This window comes from Pinus tabuliformis, chromosome 5_2, assembly GCF_031772625.1.
Source record: "Pinus tabuliformis cultivar Carrire ecotype Pingquan chromosome 5_2, CPIR1, whole genome shotgun sequence".
In the NCBI taxonomy this organism is placed as follows: domain Eukaryota; kingdom Viridiplantae; phylum Streptophyta; class Pinopsida; order Pinales; family Pinaceae; genus Pinus; species Pinus tabuliformis.
This window is the reverse complement of record NC_142306.1, coordinates 1,026,837,537-1,026,857,382: the sequence shown is the minus strand read 5'-3', so window position 1 is coordinate 1,026,857,382 and position 19,846 is coordinate 1,026,837,537.

The window sequence follows — 19,846 nt, the reverse complement described above, 5'->3', positions numbered from 1 at the left end:
TGTAATCGGGCCAGATAGCCTCTGGATTCATCCTTCCTTTGGAAGGTAAGATATCCGGTGAATGCCCATACAGTCAATCTATGTATGAGAAATATTGTGTTCTCACAAATCTTAGATCCGAGGCGGTTGAGTTGGTTGCTGGTGGAATTCGAATTTGCAGCAATCTTTTCTTGGTGACAACACAGCAATGTCTTTCAACGGATTGTGATTGGAGTATGCTCTTGAGGGCAGCTCAAACTATATTGCATGGAAGGATAGGATGGAGGCAGTATTGGATGATAACGGGTTGATGGAGTTCATAGATACGGATATCCCAAAGCCTACTGATGCTGCTGAGGCGGAAGTTTGGCAAAAGAAGACCGCAAAATGTCGAAGGATTCTGTTGGAGGGCGTGAAGGATCACATTGTGTCCAGACTCCATGGAAAGGCTACTCCATATTTGATGTGGAAATCATTAACAGAATTATTCCAAAGCAAGAGCGATCAGAGGAAGCTGGCGCTCAAAGATAAACTCAGAAACATCAAATGCGAGAAGGGTGACAGTATTCCCAAGTATCTCACGAAGTTCACTCAGTGTCAAGATGAGCTGGGAAGTGTGGGGGTTACTGTCGATGATGAGGACTTGGTGAGCTTGGCTCTCCTTGGTCTTCCAAAGAGTTGGCATTCCTATCAGGACTCTGTCAATGGTCAAGAGAAATTGCCAGGATGGGAAAGACTATGGTCAGATCTTGTCGAGGAGGAGATTAGGCGGAGTACCAGGGACAGATCTTCGTCAAAGGGAGCTGATGAAGAGAATTGTGCTTTGGCTGCCAAAGAAAAGAAAGGGAAGAGCAAGAAAGCTTCTCAGTTTGGTGCGAAAGGCAATAAGCAGGATATGTCCAAGGTGAAGTGTTTTCACTGTCACCAGCACGGACACTATGCCACTAATTGTCCGCAGAAGAAGAAGAACAAGCAGGCTGCTGGATCTTCAGCAGGAGAGGCTCTAGCCTCACAGTTTGAGATTGATTTTTCATTGATCGCATGCTTGGTTTCAAGTGTGATGGGATCAGTGTGGTTCTTGGACAGTGGTGCGCATTTTCACATGACGGGAGATAGAGATTTGTTCTCTGATCTGGAGGACAAAGATCTTGGAGTGCACATCGAGATGGGCGATGATGGTAGATACAGTGCGACCGGTATCGATACCATTTCCTTTGAGAGGGATTCTGGTAAACCCTTCGTATTGAAGGAAGTCATGCAAGTTCCAGGATTGACGAAGAATCTCATCTCAGTGGCAATGTTAGAAGACAAGGGGTATGATGTTGTTTTCAGCGAGGGAAAGGCTTTCCTGCGCAGCAAGACAACTGGTGAGACCCAGAAGATAGGGGTTCGAGTGATGAACCTTTATCAGTTGCATGTAGATGGATGCACAGCAATGGCGGGCAAGGCAAAAGAATTGGTGAGCCAGGATGATGGCGAGTTGTGGCACAGAAGATTGGGTCACCTTCACCATGGAGCCTTGAAGATACTGCAGCAGATCACTACAGGGATTCCTAAAGGCACACTTGCGCAGTCAGATCAGTGCAAGGGGTGTACTTTGGGGAAGTTTGTGAAAGCCACCTTTCACGAGAAGGATAGTCACGCCACGACAATCCTTGAGAGAATTCACACAGACATGTGTGGACCTTTCTCAGTTGCTTCGACAGCAAAACACATGTATTAGGTGATTTTTGTTGATGATTTCTCTCGTAAGTGCTGGATCTTCTTCATGCAGAAGAAGAGCGAGACATATTCAAAGTTCTGTGAATTCAAAGCACTGGTCGAGAAGGAGTCGGGGAAGAAGGTGAAGGCTCTTAGGAGCGATAATGGTGGTGAATACATCTCGGACGAGTTCAAGGATTTCTGCAAGGCAGAAGGGATTCGTAGAGAGCTCATAGCTCCCCATAACCCACAGCAGAACGGGGTAGCTGAGTGGAAGAACATAACGATTGTGGGTGCTGCACGGGCAATGTTTCATGATCAGGGCCTACCCCTTCACTTGTGGGCGGAAGCATGCAATACAGCAGTTTATGTGCAGAACCGTTGTCCTCATAGGATACTTGGCATGAGTACACCTGAGGAGACTTATTCTGGTAAGAAGCCTGATCTTTCTCATTTGAGGATTTTTGGAGCTAACCGCAGAGGTTGGGATATTTGTGGGGTACACTGATACGCCCCACAACTATCGTGTGTATTTGCTGGACAGTGATAAAACTGTTGTGCGACGGGATATAAAATTTCAGGAGGAGAAAGCCATGAAGTGTTCGCTTGAGAGGGAGCTACACTTGCATGAAGATGAGGAGCTATTAGTTCCTAAGGATGAGCTTCAGGACGTGGATCAGCCACAAGACGAGGTTCATGGAGTGGAAGAGACCACTCATGCAGCGCCAACCATCAGAGGGCGAAAGCGCTTAACAGAAGCTGGCGACTGGCTCAAGATGCAGAGAAAGTTGTAGGACCATCTACAGCCCAACGCAGGCAGATACAGTCACTTGATCGGTGCACTGGATACATGGCTCTGATGAGCAAGTGTGTTGTGACTGAGCCATCCTCTTTCGAGGAAGCTTTGGAGGATCTCGCATGGGTAGACACCATGGTGGAAGAGTATGATTCTATTGTCAGAAACAGTGCATGGGAGATTGTTCCTAGACCGGAAGGGAAATCAGTGGTGGGTTCAAGATGGATCTACAAAGTTAAGTAGGCAGCTTACGGGAGTGTGGAGAAGTAAAAGGCAAGATTTGTTGCCCGAGGCTTTTCACAGATAGAGGGGATCGATTATGAGGAGACCTTTGCACCTGTCGCAAGGTATTCTTCCATACGGACGATTCTTGCTCTCTCAGCGCAGATGGGATGGCACATTCATCAGATGGATGTGAAGACTGCGTTCCTCAATGGAGTCATTGAGGAGGAGGTGTACATTGAGCAGCCCAAAGGCTTTGAGGTCTTCAGCAACGAGTCGCATGTGTGCAGGCTCAAGAGAGCACTGTATGGGTTGAAGCAAGCACCACGTGCTTGGTACACACGGATAGACAGCTATTTCACAGGACTTAGATTCTCCAAGAGTGAGGCGGATCCTAACCTATACCAGATTGTGGTCGAGGGTAAGTTGCTTATCATTGTACTGTATCTTGATGATTTGATTCTAACGGGTGACGTGCTGTTGATACTGTCATGCAAGAAGGATCTTGCTACAGAGTTTGAGATGAAGTACTTGGGCCTCCTTCACTATTTCCTAGGATTGGAAATATGTCAGCGCAGTGGTGGACTGTTTGTTTCTCAGGGCAAGTATGCTCAGGAGATACTGGAGAAGTTCAACATGCATGGCTACAAGCCTGTTGATACACCTCTTCCTGGAGGTTGGAGGAAGGAGGATGCCACTTCGGGAGAAGAAGTGGATGCCACTGTTTATCGACAGTTGGTGGGGTCACTGATGTATTTGGTCAATACACGCCCTGATATATGCTATGCAGTTAACCAGCTTTCACAAGCTATGGTTAAGCCTACCAAGCTCTTCTGGAAGGCGGGCAAACATGTATTGCGCTACTTGAGAGGCACATCGGGATATGGTTTGTGGTACAAACAGGAGGATGAGGTGAAGCTATGTGGCTTCACAGATGCAGATTGGGCAAGGAGCCCAACGGACGAAAAGAGCACATCAGGAGGGGTCTTCAGTATTGGATCGACAGCAGTTTCTTGGTACAACAGGAAGCAGAGATCCATGGTACTCAGTTCAGCGGAGGCTGAGTATATGGCAGCAAGTTTGGCTGCATGCAAGGCTATATGGATGAGGAAGATCCTGGTTGGTTTGTTCGGTTCTCATTTGGATCCTACTGTGATTTATTGTGATAACCAGAGTTGAATTAAACTCTCGGCTAATCATGTATTTCATGATAGATCGAAGCATATTGACATCAGGTACCATCATATCAGAGATTGTGTGCAGCGGAGGATCATGTTGCTTTCATACGTTCCAATGGAGGATCAGGATGCTGATATTCTGATGAAGGCTCTCACCAGGAGCAAATTCGAGTACCACCGAGGTAGGATAGGGGTTGCTGATAATCCATATCTTGTCGAGAGGGAGTGTTGAGATTGCAACAAGATGATGGAGCTTAGTGAAAAGAGTCGCCTTCACTAAGTGGGCCCGCAGGCAAATTATGGCGCAAGTTCTATTTTTTATCACAGTGTGGATGATCACAGTGTGAGTGATCACAGTGTGAGTGATCACAATGTGGGTGACCAAAGTGTGGGTGACCACAGTGCGGGTGATCAAAGTCTATTTTCAGACTGGCTATCAAAAATAGAAAAGTCAAATATTATTGTCTCATAATAATATTTGGACTATATACTTGATCTTATTCTCTTGGAGCACTTCAGTTTGAGCTACAGATGTGGCCCATGCAGCTGTCAGAAGGAAGTACGCTTTTCTTATGAGTCAGTTGAGTTGTTGCATGCATGACTTCAGTTAGAACTCAATCAGTTGAGTTTGGTGGAGTTGATTGTGGAGTTGATGGAGTTGTGTTCAGTTTGACTTGGTTAAACTAGTTGTAGTTAGTCTAACTGCAAATAGACTAACGATGAGTTGTTAAAATAATTATTAACTCATAATACAACTATAGAATACATCAGTTAACTCGGTTGCATGTCAGTGCATGTTCAGTTCAGCAGGGACAGGTGTTAGAGAATCAGATTGCTATCAGTTGTGACTATAGTTGTGCATCAGATATTGCACAATCAAGGGATTGAGTATGCCAATGAGTTTGCTCATGTATTTTCCCAATTTGTAGCTTCTACTCACGTATTACACATTGTGAGTGATTCTTTGGAGGTGAAATATGAGTTTGGTAGACCATTCTCATTCATTCTTGAGCAGGTATTGAGCAGTGGAGGCAGGCAAGCAGTGGAATAGATTTGGAGATCAGATCTTAGCTGTATTGTGTGTAACAGGTGGAGCTGGTACTGGATTGCTTGTGATAAGCATTGTACTTTGTAATGTTACATGGTCTCAATCATTAATATACAGATAGTGTGGGGTTTTTAGCGAGATACTTTCCCCGGGTTACATACTATGTTAATGTGTGAATGCTCTTGATGTTTTATTGTTATTGATGTTGCTATATTGATGATCAACGTAGAGGAGCTTATGTATTGTGTATGTATTCCGCAATAGTACATGATCAGGATAATCTCTGTTGAATATGTGTTAAATTATTCAAAATTTCTACAAGGTTTTGAGACCTTTGATTGTGAGTCACATGTGTGCCAACTAAAGAGCATTGTACGAGCTAAAGCAAGCACCTCGTGCATGGTACACCAGGATAGACAACTACTTCACCAGGTTGGGCTTCACAAAGAGTGAAGCGGATGCGAACCTATACCACATCATGGTGAAAGGTAAGTTGTTGATCATCATACTTTATGTTGATGATCGCATATTGACTGGTGATGATCAGTTGATCATGTCTTGCAAGGAGGACCTTGCAAGAGAATTCGAGATGAAATACATGGGTCTCATGCATTACTTCCTTGGCATGGAAGTGTAGCAGAAGGATGGGGAGTTGTTTGTGTCTCAGGGAAAGTATGCCAACAAGATACTCAGGAGATTCCACATGGAGAAGTGCAAGCCCATGCAGACTCCTCTATCAAGTAACTGGAAGAAGGAGGTTGCTACTTTAAGAGAAGTGTTAGAGGCTACTGTGTATAGGCAGTTTGTGGGTTCATTGATGTACTTAATGAACACATGACCAGATTTGTGCTATGCGGTGAACCAGCTGATTCAAGCGATGGTTTAGCCTACCAAGATGTTTTGGAAGGTGGCAAAGTATGTATTGAGGTACCTCAGAGGCACATCTCAGTATGTATTATGGTACAGACGGACAGAGGGAGTGAAGCTACAAGGCTTCACTGATGTAGATTGGGGAGGGAGTCCATCATATTGGAAGAGCATATCAGGAGGGATTTTCAACCTTGGGTCAGCAGTAGTTTCTTGGTATAGCAGGAAATAGAAGTCAGTTGCACTTAGCTTAGCAGAGGTAGAATACATGGCTACAAGTCAAGCAACATGTGAGGGCATCTAAATGCAAAAAATCCTAGTTGGTTTGTTTGATCAGAGGATGGATCCAACTATGATCTATTGTGATAATCAGAGTTGTATCAAACTCTCTGAGAATCCAGTATTTCATGATAGATCCAAGCACATCGACATCTGGTATCATCATCTCAGAGATTGTGTAGCGAGGAGGATCATGTTGTTGCGGTATATTTTGACAGAGGAGCAAGATGCTAACTTTTTGACAAAGGCATTGTTAAAGTGTAAATTTGAGTTCTGTAGAGACAGGATCGGGGTGGCAGATAATCCCTTTCTTGTTGAGAGGGAGTGTTGAAATATGGCAACAAGAATATTCCAATTTAATTTTTCCTTGAATTAAATTGTTAATTAAATTGAATTTAGTCTTAACAGCTACTTGGAATTAATTAATTAATTAATTTTAAATTAATTAGTTGGAGAAATTCAAGTTAGAAGTCTTTCTGAAGTCATGCAAGAGTTATCCCTTAAATTCAGGAGATAAGATTGAGTTATATTTGAGTTGTAATTAGTTAACTTGGTTTATTGAGTTAAGTCTAGTTCAATTAGTTCCAAACCGTTTGAGGAACTAATAGTGATTTAACAATCATTTGATGCATTAATGCACTCACCTAGTGCTACTCCAATTAACTAAAGATTCCCTCGTCAGAAACGCATGCATGTCTATTCTGAGAAAGACCCAGTTGAGATAAATGTTCAAGGATAGTGTGCTATTAGTTGCATGTTTTTTCTCATGGAGAAAACTCATGCATGCAGTCAAGGATTCATCCTTGAGGATTGCACAGTTATTGATGGATTGGTTTTCCACTTGGTAAAGGAAAATAATCCACAAGGAACAACACAAGGAAATAGGAGCTCGGAGGGCAGAGAGGAAGGCTAGAGAGAAGCAATTATTTCTTGTGAGCGTTTGTGAGGATTGTACTGAGAGCTAGCTAGTTGTGAGAGCTAAGGCTTTGTAAAATTCTTATGTATTTCCACCATGTATGATAATAAAATAGTGTGGGGTTTTATTTGAGGATTTCCCCAATGTATTTTCATGTGTATTGTGCCATTGATTCTTCTTCTTCTGGTTATATTGTTTAGCTTGATCTTTAAGCTTCCACAAATTGATAGTAGAAGTAGGTTATAGTATTCTACTTTGATTTATATTGCATTATCGAGTTAACCTATCACATATTTTCTACAACTTGTGCCTGCATAATTGTCATTTCAAACTTAGGATAAAGGGGAAATGTAAGGAAATGAAATACTTTATCCCCATGCATACAATTATCCTTTAAACTTAGGATAAGGGATTAATAATAAACATTTCAAAATACATAATGCATACCTTGCACTTCTGCCCCTTTCCCCTATCCTTGAACCTAGGATAAAAATTTATACATGCTGATATTTAAGCAAACCACCTAATCTACCTACCCTTGGCTAGACTAGCATTTTTTATTTTAATCTATAGGGTGCACTTAGACTAGCAAACCCATTTTCATTTTCTTTTATGCAGAAAGAAAAAATGTGTAACCTATCCCTTATTTCTCCTATTGACCTAGATTAAATAGTTGGGTCAATGTTATTTTCTACCTAACTAATGATTTACCCAATTTAAACTATTGGATAAACCTTTATTTTCTATCTAATTTATAGAAATTTAAAGAATTATAATCATGATTAAGTAGTATGATTAAACTAAAGTAAGTGATTGTGGCATTTTGAAGAAGTTGCACACAACTTTATTTTACAGAAATGAAGAATAAAACCATGCATGAGTAGTGGCATTTAGACTTGCAACATTTTCGGTGTGATTCTCTTTTTTATTTTCTTTGTTTTTGTTGGGTTCAATCTTTTTCCTTTCTCAATATTTCTGTTTTTCTCTTTATTCTCCTTCTTTATACCCTCTTTTCATTTTTTTATTTCATTTTCTCTTTTCATTTAGAAATCATTGGCAGATTGACAAGTATTTACAAAATAGGATTCCTAAGATACATCACTCAATTACCTTGAGATCCTATATATTATAGGACCCTAACACACAACTCCAAAATTTTATGTAAGTGTGGAAAGTTGAAGTGATATCACTCACTTGTCTTTACATAGTAAATTTAGTCATTTTCCCTAGCTTCTGCACCCAAACCCTTTGTTTCTAAAGTCATCGAGTGTCACCCTACCCATTTCATATACAGGCATAGGTCTTTTGATATGGGTCACTCTACTAAGTCAATTGTTCAATTTGATTTCTATGATCCCCGTATTGAGTTGTTGGATGAATTATTGGGTAAATATGAGAAAGTGATGTTGGTTGAAAATGATTTTTCTGACCCTAAATTATTTCCATCTCTGAGGTCTAAAATTTATATGGCTATTACCTCAACTCCATCTGGCGAACTTATGCCAAAGATTAAACAATATTTTCAACCACTACATAGGTCCACCGTTATGAAGTTGTGACATTTGTTAGTATTTGGAACTACTGTGAAGTGAGAAGGTGCACTAAATTCCACATCAGCAGAATCCACGATGGTTCTCTCTAGTTTGACAAGGAGTACATGAAACATGTCCATGATATTCATAATATTATTGGGTTATCAATGGATGGGGAGGATTTCTCCGTGGCCTTCCAGGGCACTTCAAAGTGTGGCAAGAATATAGGGACTACGAACCTGTATGAAAAATATGGTACCAAGCGCAAGGTGTTGGGCCAAGGAAAAGGTATATTTTCTCCTCGTAAATAGCCTAACTAAGCATTTGTCTTCACATGTTTATCCTTTCTTTTATGGATAAAAATAGAGGAAACAACAACAGAAGCTAGGTAAAATTGATTAATAACAAATTAGATAAATCTGGGCATAGAAAACTGACTTTCACTATCTTTATATGCATGGACGTGGATTGGATGATCGTTTTTCAATCAACAAAACATCAGCAACTAGTAAAGGAAAAAGAGATAGCATCCTGAGCATGGAATATAGCAGAAGACCAAGAGGACCAATGTTATTTTATGATGAAATTAGATCGAGTGTTGAGAAATCCTCAGGATCCCATGATCCTGATGATTCACATCTATCTATTTACCTTTCCATGAGATGTTTATATGGTTATTTTTTGTTCAATTCTCATAGCTATCCTTCATGTTAAATGAGTTACTTTCAATACTAGTTAGATTTTCAAGTGTGATTATTTCTATTCGCACTCTGATTCAGTTGCTTGGAGAATAGATTTAGTAGCTTTGAAAGTGTGTCATGAATTCCTTTCAGAAGTGTTTGGATTAAATTTAGAGAAATAGACATTAGCAATTGCAATGATTCCGACATAAATTGACCTCTGAATTCACTGCATATATAGTGCTGACACTCTTGAAATAAAAAGACTTTCCTTGGGTTGATAATTAATGTAGGTTCTAAGGTTGCTTGTAATAAGACATCTTAGTGCACAAACATTTTGGCGTCTTTACCAGGGAGAGTGTTTCAAAGTGATTTCCTTTTTTATTTATGTAAGAAAATTTGGTTTTAAAGCTGAGAGGTAAGAATCTGCATGATCAGCAAGTAAAGTGCTTTCTCATCAACGTGCTTTTTAGCAAAAGCATAGAGGTTAAATAGGAATAGTTTTTTTATGAATGACTAGGAATAAAACGATAGAATAAGATTAGAACCCCCCGCCTAAATCCACAAAACCCAAGTGATCAGTGAGCCTTGGGAGAACAACTTTTATAGATGAAATCGTAAGAAAAGCAGAGTCTCAAGCATTAGTATGATTCTGGGTTATCTCTGGAAAAATCCCTACTATAATCCCTCAGGCAGCAGGCTCACCATATGCAACCTATGCTGAGATTCATAGCCAAATTGGGGGATCTGAACAGAGTTTTCAAGCTATAGAAAATTTGCATTCTAATTCTTTACAAGAGGGAAAATCGTGCAACTTAAGAGAAGCAAAGGGAGAAACTAGTGGAACTGCTAAGGCAGGACCCCAGCTATCTGAACAAGGATCTCCTATGATCCTAGATCCAGGCAGTGCTGCAAAATCAACTCAGATTGCGAATCCTCTGCCTACTCAAATAGCACTCCCTAAAATCCCTGAAGGATATTGGCACATTTTTTACAAAATGGTGAATCTACCACCTCAAGGTTAGACCTCAACATTGGAATACCCCATAGTCAACCAAGTGGTCAATGACCCTATGAAATCTATTCCCTTGCAAATCATCCCAACTTTTCATGGGATGATCACAGATGATTTGGATGCCTTCTTATTTGAGTTTGTTTTCCTCTGTAGAGGATATGACTATACCACCAACCCTCAAAAGCTTAAATTGTTCCCTTCTACTCTAAAAGGAGTAGCTTTGAGGTGGTTCATGGGTCTACGCGAACATACTATTAGCTCTTGGGATGACATGAAAACTTCTTTCCTCACAATATACCAGGACTTTTGCAAGACTAGGGAATTAAAAGATGAAATCTTTAAGATGGCTAGAAAGGATAATGAAACTCTAGAAGAATATGTCGAACAGTTTCACTATAAATTTGATGGGGAAAGGAGATATTTCTCACAAATATTATGATGAAATCATTGCTTTTGTATCAGGTGTTCGCGAGGGAGCACAAACATAGGGTCAGGAAGTCAAGATCCTATAACTAGAGGAAGAAAACCACACAGTGGGGGTGTAAAAGGAATGGAAATCAGTTACCTCCTGGAAAACTTCAAGATGAGCATCATGGGCACCCTCACAATGCAGCTAGATGTCCTATAGGCTAAACAGAAACAAGCCTTAACAGAACAGAATTTGGTCATTTTCTTTCCACGCTGCCGGAAGAAGCACAACCAACGGGAGTGTCCATTGGACATGGTCCATACATGCACCATTTGCACCAAGGACCACACCACTGAATAATGTCCATCACTTCTAGGGTTGAAAGTAGTTTTCAAAGAAGCAGAAGAAGAGACAGATCCAGTATACTTAATGAACTAGCATCGACAATGGCAAGCCAAACCTACAGGTATGTCACAATACACATCCCAATTCTTTCCTTCTTCACCATTTAATTAGCAATAGAACCCCGGGGCAACATGACAAGGTCAGTCACCCTACTCGAATTGGCAATCCTAGCCATTCCCTATGACACCTTGGCCAACTCATTCCTTTCTGGGTAACGCTAACCAAATTCTCCTTTTACTCATCTTTGGCAAGGTAATCCATATCCATCCCAGTGCCCTGCCTCTACTTCTCAAAATCCAAACTGGTCTCCGAATTGGCAATGACCTTTGGGGATATCCAATAGGTCATCAACCTTAACCTACATTATCAGCCCCCTATCCATTACAGAAAAATACTAAGCCCCTTCTGCGTCCTTAATTTCCAACTCAACCAAATCTGAATCCCAATAACAGACCGGTTCAGCTGGTGCAAATTGTCGAAAGCTCAAACTATGAGATTGAACAAAAAGAATGTAATGAACTTAGATTGAGGTCAGGATGTATCATCACCCCTGAGGAAAATAGATACCAGCGATCAATTGAGTTAGAAACCCCACCTGTACATATACCATCAACTGTAATTGACATAGAAATAAAACAAGGAGAAGATACAGACCAGCATAAAGATCCTGAGAAACTCACAATCACTTCTCCCCTATTCCTCGAAAGGTTAACAATACCTAAACCAATTATTTATCCAGATTTTGATCTTGTAGGGGAACTAAAAATTCTTTGTATTAAAATTTCTCTCCTCTAGGCCGTCCAAGATATTCCTATTTATGCTAAAAATATTGAAGAGCTATGTGTAAAGAAGCCTGCGAGGAAAGAAAAAACTTCACCTACCATTCATGTTGTAGGGACCTTATCTAATTTACTCTTGGGAGGGGAAACTCCGGTAAATTATGAATATCCTGGGAATCCCATAGTTACAGTACAAATATATGGTCGGTCCTTTCCAAACACACTAGTTGATCTGGGTGCAGCCATTAACATCTTAATAGCAGAAACCTGTCAGACACTCAATATTACAGCTCTGGAACCAACCACCACCCTGCTAGAACTTGTTGATCATTTAGTGATAAGGCCAGAGGGAAATTTAAAGGATATTATAGCTTTTGTTGATTCATGGGAATATCTAGTAGATTTTCTCGCTATAAACCCAAAGATTCGATTAGATGGGTACCCTTTGATTTTGGGCCAACCTTGACTAGCAACAGTCGATGCTTACATAGTTTACCGAGAGGGCAACATGACCATTTCCAAAGGGGATGAAGTAAAAAATCTTGTTTTATATCCTCCTACCAAACCAAGACTACCCATTGTAAAAATATGTAAACAACTACCCGCATACTTGGAAGAAAGCATTCGTTCACCACTTACAGTAGCAGAGGCACTTGAATTCAAGGATCAGACTGGAGATGATGTTATCAACAACTTTATCAATCATCCAGCCAATGTGAACAATGTAAAATGCCAAATGTTTAAGGCATTTCTTGATAATGAAGCCTTGGAAGACCTGCTGAAAGACGCTGATGATCAGCATATCCAGACAAATGTTGTTCATAACAGCAAGCCTATTGAAATTGAACCAGGCAAGGTTTTAAACATTAATGATAACCTAGACAACAACCAACAACAAAAACTCATTCAGGTCTTGCAAAAATGTAAAGGGGCTTTTTCCTAGGACTATCATGACACGAAGAGCATAGACCCATAGCTATGTATGCATCACATCTACACCGAAAAGGATGCTCATCCTATCCAGCAGCCTCAGTAGATATTGAATCCAAATCTCAAGTACATTGTAAAAGAAGAGCTACAGAAGCTATTGGACATGAATTTCATTTATCCCATTTCAGACAGTAAATGGGTCTCTCCATTGGTAGTTTTCCCCAAGGAAAATGGGAAGTGGCGTATCTGTGTGGATTATCAGGAATTGAACAAGGAAACGCAAAAAGATAACTTCCTTCTTCCATTTATTGATCAATTCCTTGATACTCTGGTAGGGAAGCAGTTATTTTCCTTTTTAGATAGCTTTAGTGGCTACAATCATATTCAAATCACCCTAGAAGACCAAGACAAAACAACCTTCACCTATCTAAGGGGTACATTCGCTTACAGTGTATTACCATTTGGTTTATGCAATGCCCCAGCTATGTATCAAAGAGCTATACTCAACATTTTTGCTGACTTGATAAATGAAGGGCTTGAAGTTTACATGGATGACTTTACCCCATATGGGGATGACTTTGATCAAGAGCTACAAGCATTAGAGAATCTTTTGGAATGATGTATCACTACTAGGCTATGTTTAAGCAATCTCAAATATCACATGATGATGACACAAGGCATAATCCTGGGACATTACATTTCTATAGCAGGGATATATGTAGATCAAGCAAAGATACAGGTAATTATTTTACTACCTACACCCTGTACTCAGAAAAAGGTACGAAGCTTCCTTGGATATGTAGGATATTATCGCAGGTTTATAAAAAAAAATCACAAATTGTTGCACCTTTATATGCTTTAACTAGAAATGTTGACTTTAAATGGTCTGACAAATGTGACACAGCTTTTACAGATTTAAAGAAACTAGTTTCGACAGCACCAGTATTACGTGGACCTAACTAAGAGCTGCCCTTTCACATCTCCATGGACACATCAGATGCAGTAATATGCTATATCCTCGGCCAAGTGGAGGACAGAAAACCTTATGCTATATATTATATCAGCAAAAATCCCACTGTTGTTGAACTTAATTATACAGCAACAGAAAAGGAGTTTGATATCACCATTAAAGATCATCTATCCAAGGAAACCTAGTCGTTGATTTTTTGTCTCGAGTTCCAAAGATAAATGATCCATTGGCAGTAGATGACCAATTTCCAGATGAAAATTTGTTTGTCGTAGTAGTCAAAACGCCATAGTATGCAGATGTAGCAAACTATCTGGCAGTAGGAAAGTTTCCCAAGCACTTGATAGCAACAAAAAGGAAACAGATTGTCCAGCGCAATGCCTATTTTCTTGGATTGGTGAATACCTTTTTTACACAAGGTCTGATATTTGTATGCACAGATGAATTCGTGAGGATGAGATTTATGACATCCTGAAGGTTTCCCATGATGAGCCATGTGGAGGACACTTCGTAAAGAGTAGGTTTTGTAGTGGCTACAACCACCCTCCAAAATTTTTCCTTAGCCTGATTTGGAGCCTCCCTACCAATCTTTCATAGCACTTTGTCTTGCCTCATCAAGTACTCAAGCTTCAGTGTTTTCCTTACACAAAGGAAGCTTTTCGGTCACAATCGATCCATTTCCCTCACAGTTTGTTCACCCAAGCTTGGTCCAACTATAGGATGAGTAACTTCCCCTTGAAAATTGCGCATTTCTAGAGGGCAGCCAACCTTCCCTCCAAAAAATGTGCAATCCTCTCTGGCAGTCTATTGGGCTCCAGGATTGTGCAATCCTACCAGCGAACACTCCTAGTAGGATTTGTGCAAATTTCCCTAGTAGGGCTGCTCAGCCAAGGATTTCCGAAAATCTGGGCAGTAGTTAGCTGCTCTACCCAAAAATTGCACAATCCTCTTTGGTAGTTAGCCCAACTCCCAACCAGGAATGCACATTTTTCCCAAGTAGTTGAGCAACTACATGCATGAACAGTCTGGTTAACCAGTTCCACCCGGGACTGAGGAAACTTGAATTGCATGCATGGATGACTTGATCTTCCCAAAATAGCAAAAGACAACATGAAAAATTCATCCCATGATTCAGGGAGATTTTTTTAGCAGCCGGGGGTTGCATGCAAAGTTTTTTTAGAAGTTTCCATCCAAGTGTTGCTTTTTCCTATATTTGTGGCATGCGCATCATGAGACCAAACTTATTTATTTGACACATTAGAGCTCATTCATTCACATTGATCTTATAGTTTTGACATCCCACAGCACATCCAGGACTATTACACACATCCGACTCAGTTATTCAAGGGTAAGTGACCTCAACTTGTCTTTTTCAGCATTTCTATCGCATTTTGTGTATTCTCTTGTATTAGTGATGTTTTCTTGATTTCTTTGAATTCTTACTATTGTTTACATGTATATTATCTTGTCCTAGCTATGTTTCAATTTTCGTTGCTATCTCACTGTTGTCGCATGCATGAAACTGTTTTACACGGATGTTCACCCAACCGGCGAACTGCCTCACCCACATGCATGTTGAACTATTTGTTGAATATTTCATTCATCTTTTGCATGCACTGTCAATCACTTCTGCTATCACTTAGTTTTGCCATGCATTTACTGTCTTAGTTGCTTTTAGTTGCTCGTTGGCAAGTCAGGCCAACCTTGGCCTGGGCTCTGCCTTCACCAAGGTTGCATTGCGCAATCTTGGGAAGGAAGGCTCACCTTCCTCTACAGAAATGCACATTATTTCCCAACACTGGCCTCTAGGATTGTTTTGTGCATTTCTGGAGGACAGTGGTTGCTTGGCCCAAGAAATTGCACAAATTTGTCCATGGCCCAGTATTCCTTCCCAACTGGAATTATGCATTATCCAATCCCAACAGGCAGCTGCATAACTGGACTGTGCATTTCACAGATCTAGCAACAAGTCCTGCCTCCCACACAACCCACACTACCTTTTTCATAGTTTTGGCAGCCATTCACCCAGCCTCCTAGTAAAATTTGTGTAATCTTGCTCATCAATTTCCCAGGTATGTGTTGTGTCCTTCCCCAGATTTGCTTTGTTTCCACTAACATATTTCTTGCCATGAATGCTTCTTGTTTCAAGATCTTTTAGGTGTTTATCTATCTCAATCACTTTCAAGAGAATAGGATCAGAGGACACTAATGGAGTTGTAGCTGGAGCAACAGTTGAATAGTTGTCCTCTAATCTGTTTATCTATGAAGATACGAAGTTGTATCTAGACAATGACATCAAACTGAAGTGGCAAGAGGTTAATGAAACATTCGCAGGAACTTTTGGGGAATACCTCGAAAACCACCAGGTGTACATGAACATTCACAAGTCTTGATTGTACCCGATTTCATGTAGATACTCTGTGTTCCCATGCACGGACATGATTCACTGGATCATCTCTCACACTGACCCGAGACAATGACCTTGAACAGTGTCAGTGGGATGAAGCTTGCAACCTTCTAGGCATGAGATTATGATGAGATGTATAAGATTTTGGAGCCCGTGACTGTCATGAGTCCTCCATTCAGCTTGCCCAATAGTAGAGGTAACTCGAGAGAAATTTTGAAGGATTGGGTAAAGGAGTCATCTTGCTTCAGGATGACACCCAACCAGATCTACAAGACTGCTGGGTGCTGTTGAAGCCCCAAACATCGAGTCTACAACAAGGGGGATACCCGCCCAGTCCGGACCTTGGTTGGAAGCTCCTTTTCCGTTTGGTATAGCGGGTCCGACTGGGGATATGGGACCAGTTTCCCAATTTATGTGTGTGTGTGTGGGAAAGATGGATATTTTGTTTCTAACAGTTTCTAAATGGAATACTTCTACTCTAATTCTAATCTAATAATAAGGAAATTATATTCTAATAAACAGAAATATGTAAATCTACACTAACCCGGGGTGTAATCTTTCCTCTATGCGATCTAAAATGATTTCAAATAACAACTGGTAATAAAGATCATTCAGCTGTTATGAGAAAATAATTCAATAAAGATGAACCACTTCGTATAAAAATTTAGAAGAAACAGTTGTGAAAAACATATCGCATAATAAGTTATTTATACACTAAGAATAAATAAATATCTATCACCATACAAAAGTGCCAAATGATAACTGAGGCATTCATACACTAATATATAAATAACTGAATTGAAATTCACTCTAACACAAGGCAGAAATAGTTAAGAGATAGAAATACCATTTATAACTAGTCCTACTCATGAGCTTTAAGCGATAACAATTTATCTCTTCTTGATCAAATATCCACTAAGAGTACAAAAATGCAACATCAGTAGCAGATATCAAATGCAAACATGAATAAATCATGTTCCATTCATTCATCAAAACCTCCTTAGAGGGTACAAAAGTGCATGTTCTGGGGATAAGTTTTTGATAAATTTCAGGACCCTTCTCTAAATGCATGAGAAGGGTTTAAATACTGCTAACTAAATCTAAAAATAAATTATTACAAAAATATAGGATGTGCTTTAAATGACCGTCCTCTTTTCAGGAAAATAAAACAAAATTAAACTAAAATTGAATCTAAAATTAAACTACTTCTGTATTTGGTCCTTGAAATCGCACGCATGCAGCATCTGTTTGAAAAGAGTCGGCTAGCCGACTTCCAATTTTAGCTGAGCTGAGAAAACAGAATCAACAAGAGCTGGTGCCATCATTTCAGCTGAATTGATGATGCACTTAAGAGTCATCCACTGGATATGTGGCTTTACCAAGTATGCCCAGTAATAATCCCAGTTCAACTTGATTAACCCTTGGATTGCTTCTACCTTTTCTTTTGCCTCTGCTTCTAATCTGCATGTAGTTTTGTTTTCTTGCAATTTTTGGAGCTTGCAAGTGACTGGGCAATTAGCAGCTTTCTTTTTTGAGAATTTTTTCTCAGCGATGCGCGATTAGCACTAGGTGCTAATCGCGCATCAGAAACTGCCTCCGTTTCTTGATCCATATTTCCTTGATGCGTTTTTTTCCTTTTGCGCTATTTCCTTCCAGCAGATATAAAGTTAAAAATTTGTAAAAATAATACTTCTGTGAGCTCTTGAATTTGAGTCTTAAACTGTCTGTTTCTGATATCAACGCTGTCCAGTATCCACTTGACCATGTCCGTGTATGGGAGAATTTTGGGTCTTGCTGCTATCTGGTGTAAGAATGAGCAGGCTAACTCTGTGATGGATGCCTCCGAAGAACTATTTGAGCCCGCAGTAGCAGCAACTTCCATTACTCTTGGATTCTCCTCTTCGAGCAGATTATACATGCCTTCGAATGTAGCAATTCTCGCATCATTGTTACATGCCGTGTCTGTATACAAGGGCGCCATTTCCTTTTCTTCTGAGCTCGGAGCTTTGCTTTTATTTCCCATTTTATCCTGCGTATTGCTTTATGTTGGCCTCTGTTCTCCGTTCCTGCAATTCACAAGTGAATTGAAAATGAATGACAAGGAAGGGTGATGTGAAAGTTTTAAATGTCGTAGACGCATAAAGTATACCACCTTACGTGAGATGATTCTTCGATAAGCACGAACCCATATTCCATTAATAACTGGAAACTAACTCATTTATTAGCATTAAAGCGCATAACCAGGTGTCAGCTTATGGAAAATACTTTTCTTGAATAACGTGCCCAAAAGATCTGCGATGAAGCGATTTGCGATTTTTTTCGCAATATTGTAGATTGCAACATTGCAAAATCATAACCTCACATAGTCATATTATCGCAGAATCGTATCATCGTAGAGTCACAATATTTCAATATCGCAATATCGCAGATCGCAGGAATGTTATATATGATAAACTTCGTTAACTTGTTTTCTGCGAAATTCGATTTGTGATCGGCGTCATCGCATATCGGCAAATTAAAGTGTTTCGTTGTAAATTGTGCTATATGCGATGCGATATTTCATTATCGCACATCGCAATCTCCCAATGTTTAAAATTCAGCTCATAAGGAGGTATCCCATTATATTTTTTCAATGCGATATTCCTAAGGAAAGATTTTTGTCTTACCTTATCATAAAACTTATACTTTTGGATTTTTCAAGGGGGCTTCCTAAGTTTATGATGGTAATTTTATTCGAAAAAGGAAATTTAAACATTACTTTTATTTTTAAAATTTTTTGCTAAGGGTCCCCACTTATTTAATATTAGGAATTACACTAAATAAGAAGGGGGGTTGTTGCTAGCCACAACAATTGGCGATTCACTTGGAAGAACCAGTTATCTCTGCTACTTTTTGAATTTTAAAAACTTCCAAAACAGAAAATTTTCCAGAAAGTTAAAATTTATTATAGGAAGATAAAGTACATTATACTTTAACCTGTCAATGACATTTTGTTTCAACTATTTTCAACTTTGATTACTTGCTGCCTCAAGCTAGTCCTTGTATTTACATCAGTCATTACTTGGCTTGTAAAGATAACAAAAAGTCTTCTCTGTAAACCAGTTTTAAATATGCTCATTTGTCGTAGGTAGAGCCTCTGCTGCCAACAGGCGTTTATAGCCTTAACAGGGTTACCTGTTACCCAGCAATGATCCTGTATCCTACTTAAAGAAACCTACAATTCCCAAAGAAGAATCCACATCCACACTTTCTGCTTTCATTTTCTTTTAACTCTTAAAGAGCAATGTCTTGGTTTGGTAGCCAATGCATGACACAGTCATTCGCTGATTTATAACTTTGTTGAACAAGCTGGCTCGTGATGAGGCCCCTTGTCTTTTGATTTTAACAATCTCGAGTCATTGCCCTGTTGTGGTATGCAATATTGGCAAAGTCAGCAAGTTATATCATCTATGATCATGATAAGCCAGCTCGTGATGAGACCTCTCACTCTTTAAGATAAAATGTATCCTTGGATTGTTCCTCTGAAAGTTGTGATTTCCTTAGTAGGGAGGAAGTCATTGTTTCCTTAAGATAGCTCTAGACAACAATAATAGAGTTTTTGGAAATAGTTGTTCTACAGAGAATCTTTATTTTGTTATTGATACCTTTCATTGCACTGATATAAAACAATTTCTCACTAAAGGTTGTTTTCATCAAATTTTATGAAGTTGAAACTAGTATCATATCTAGGCTAGAG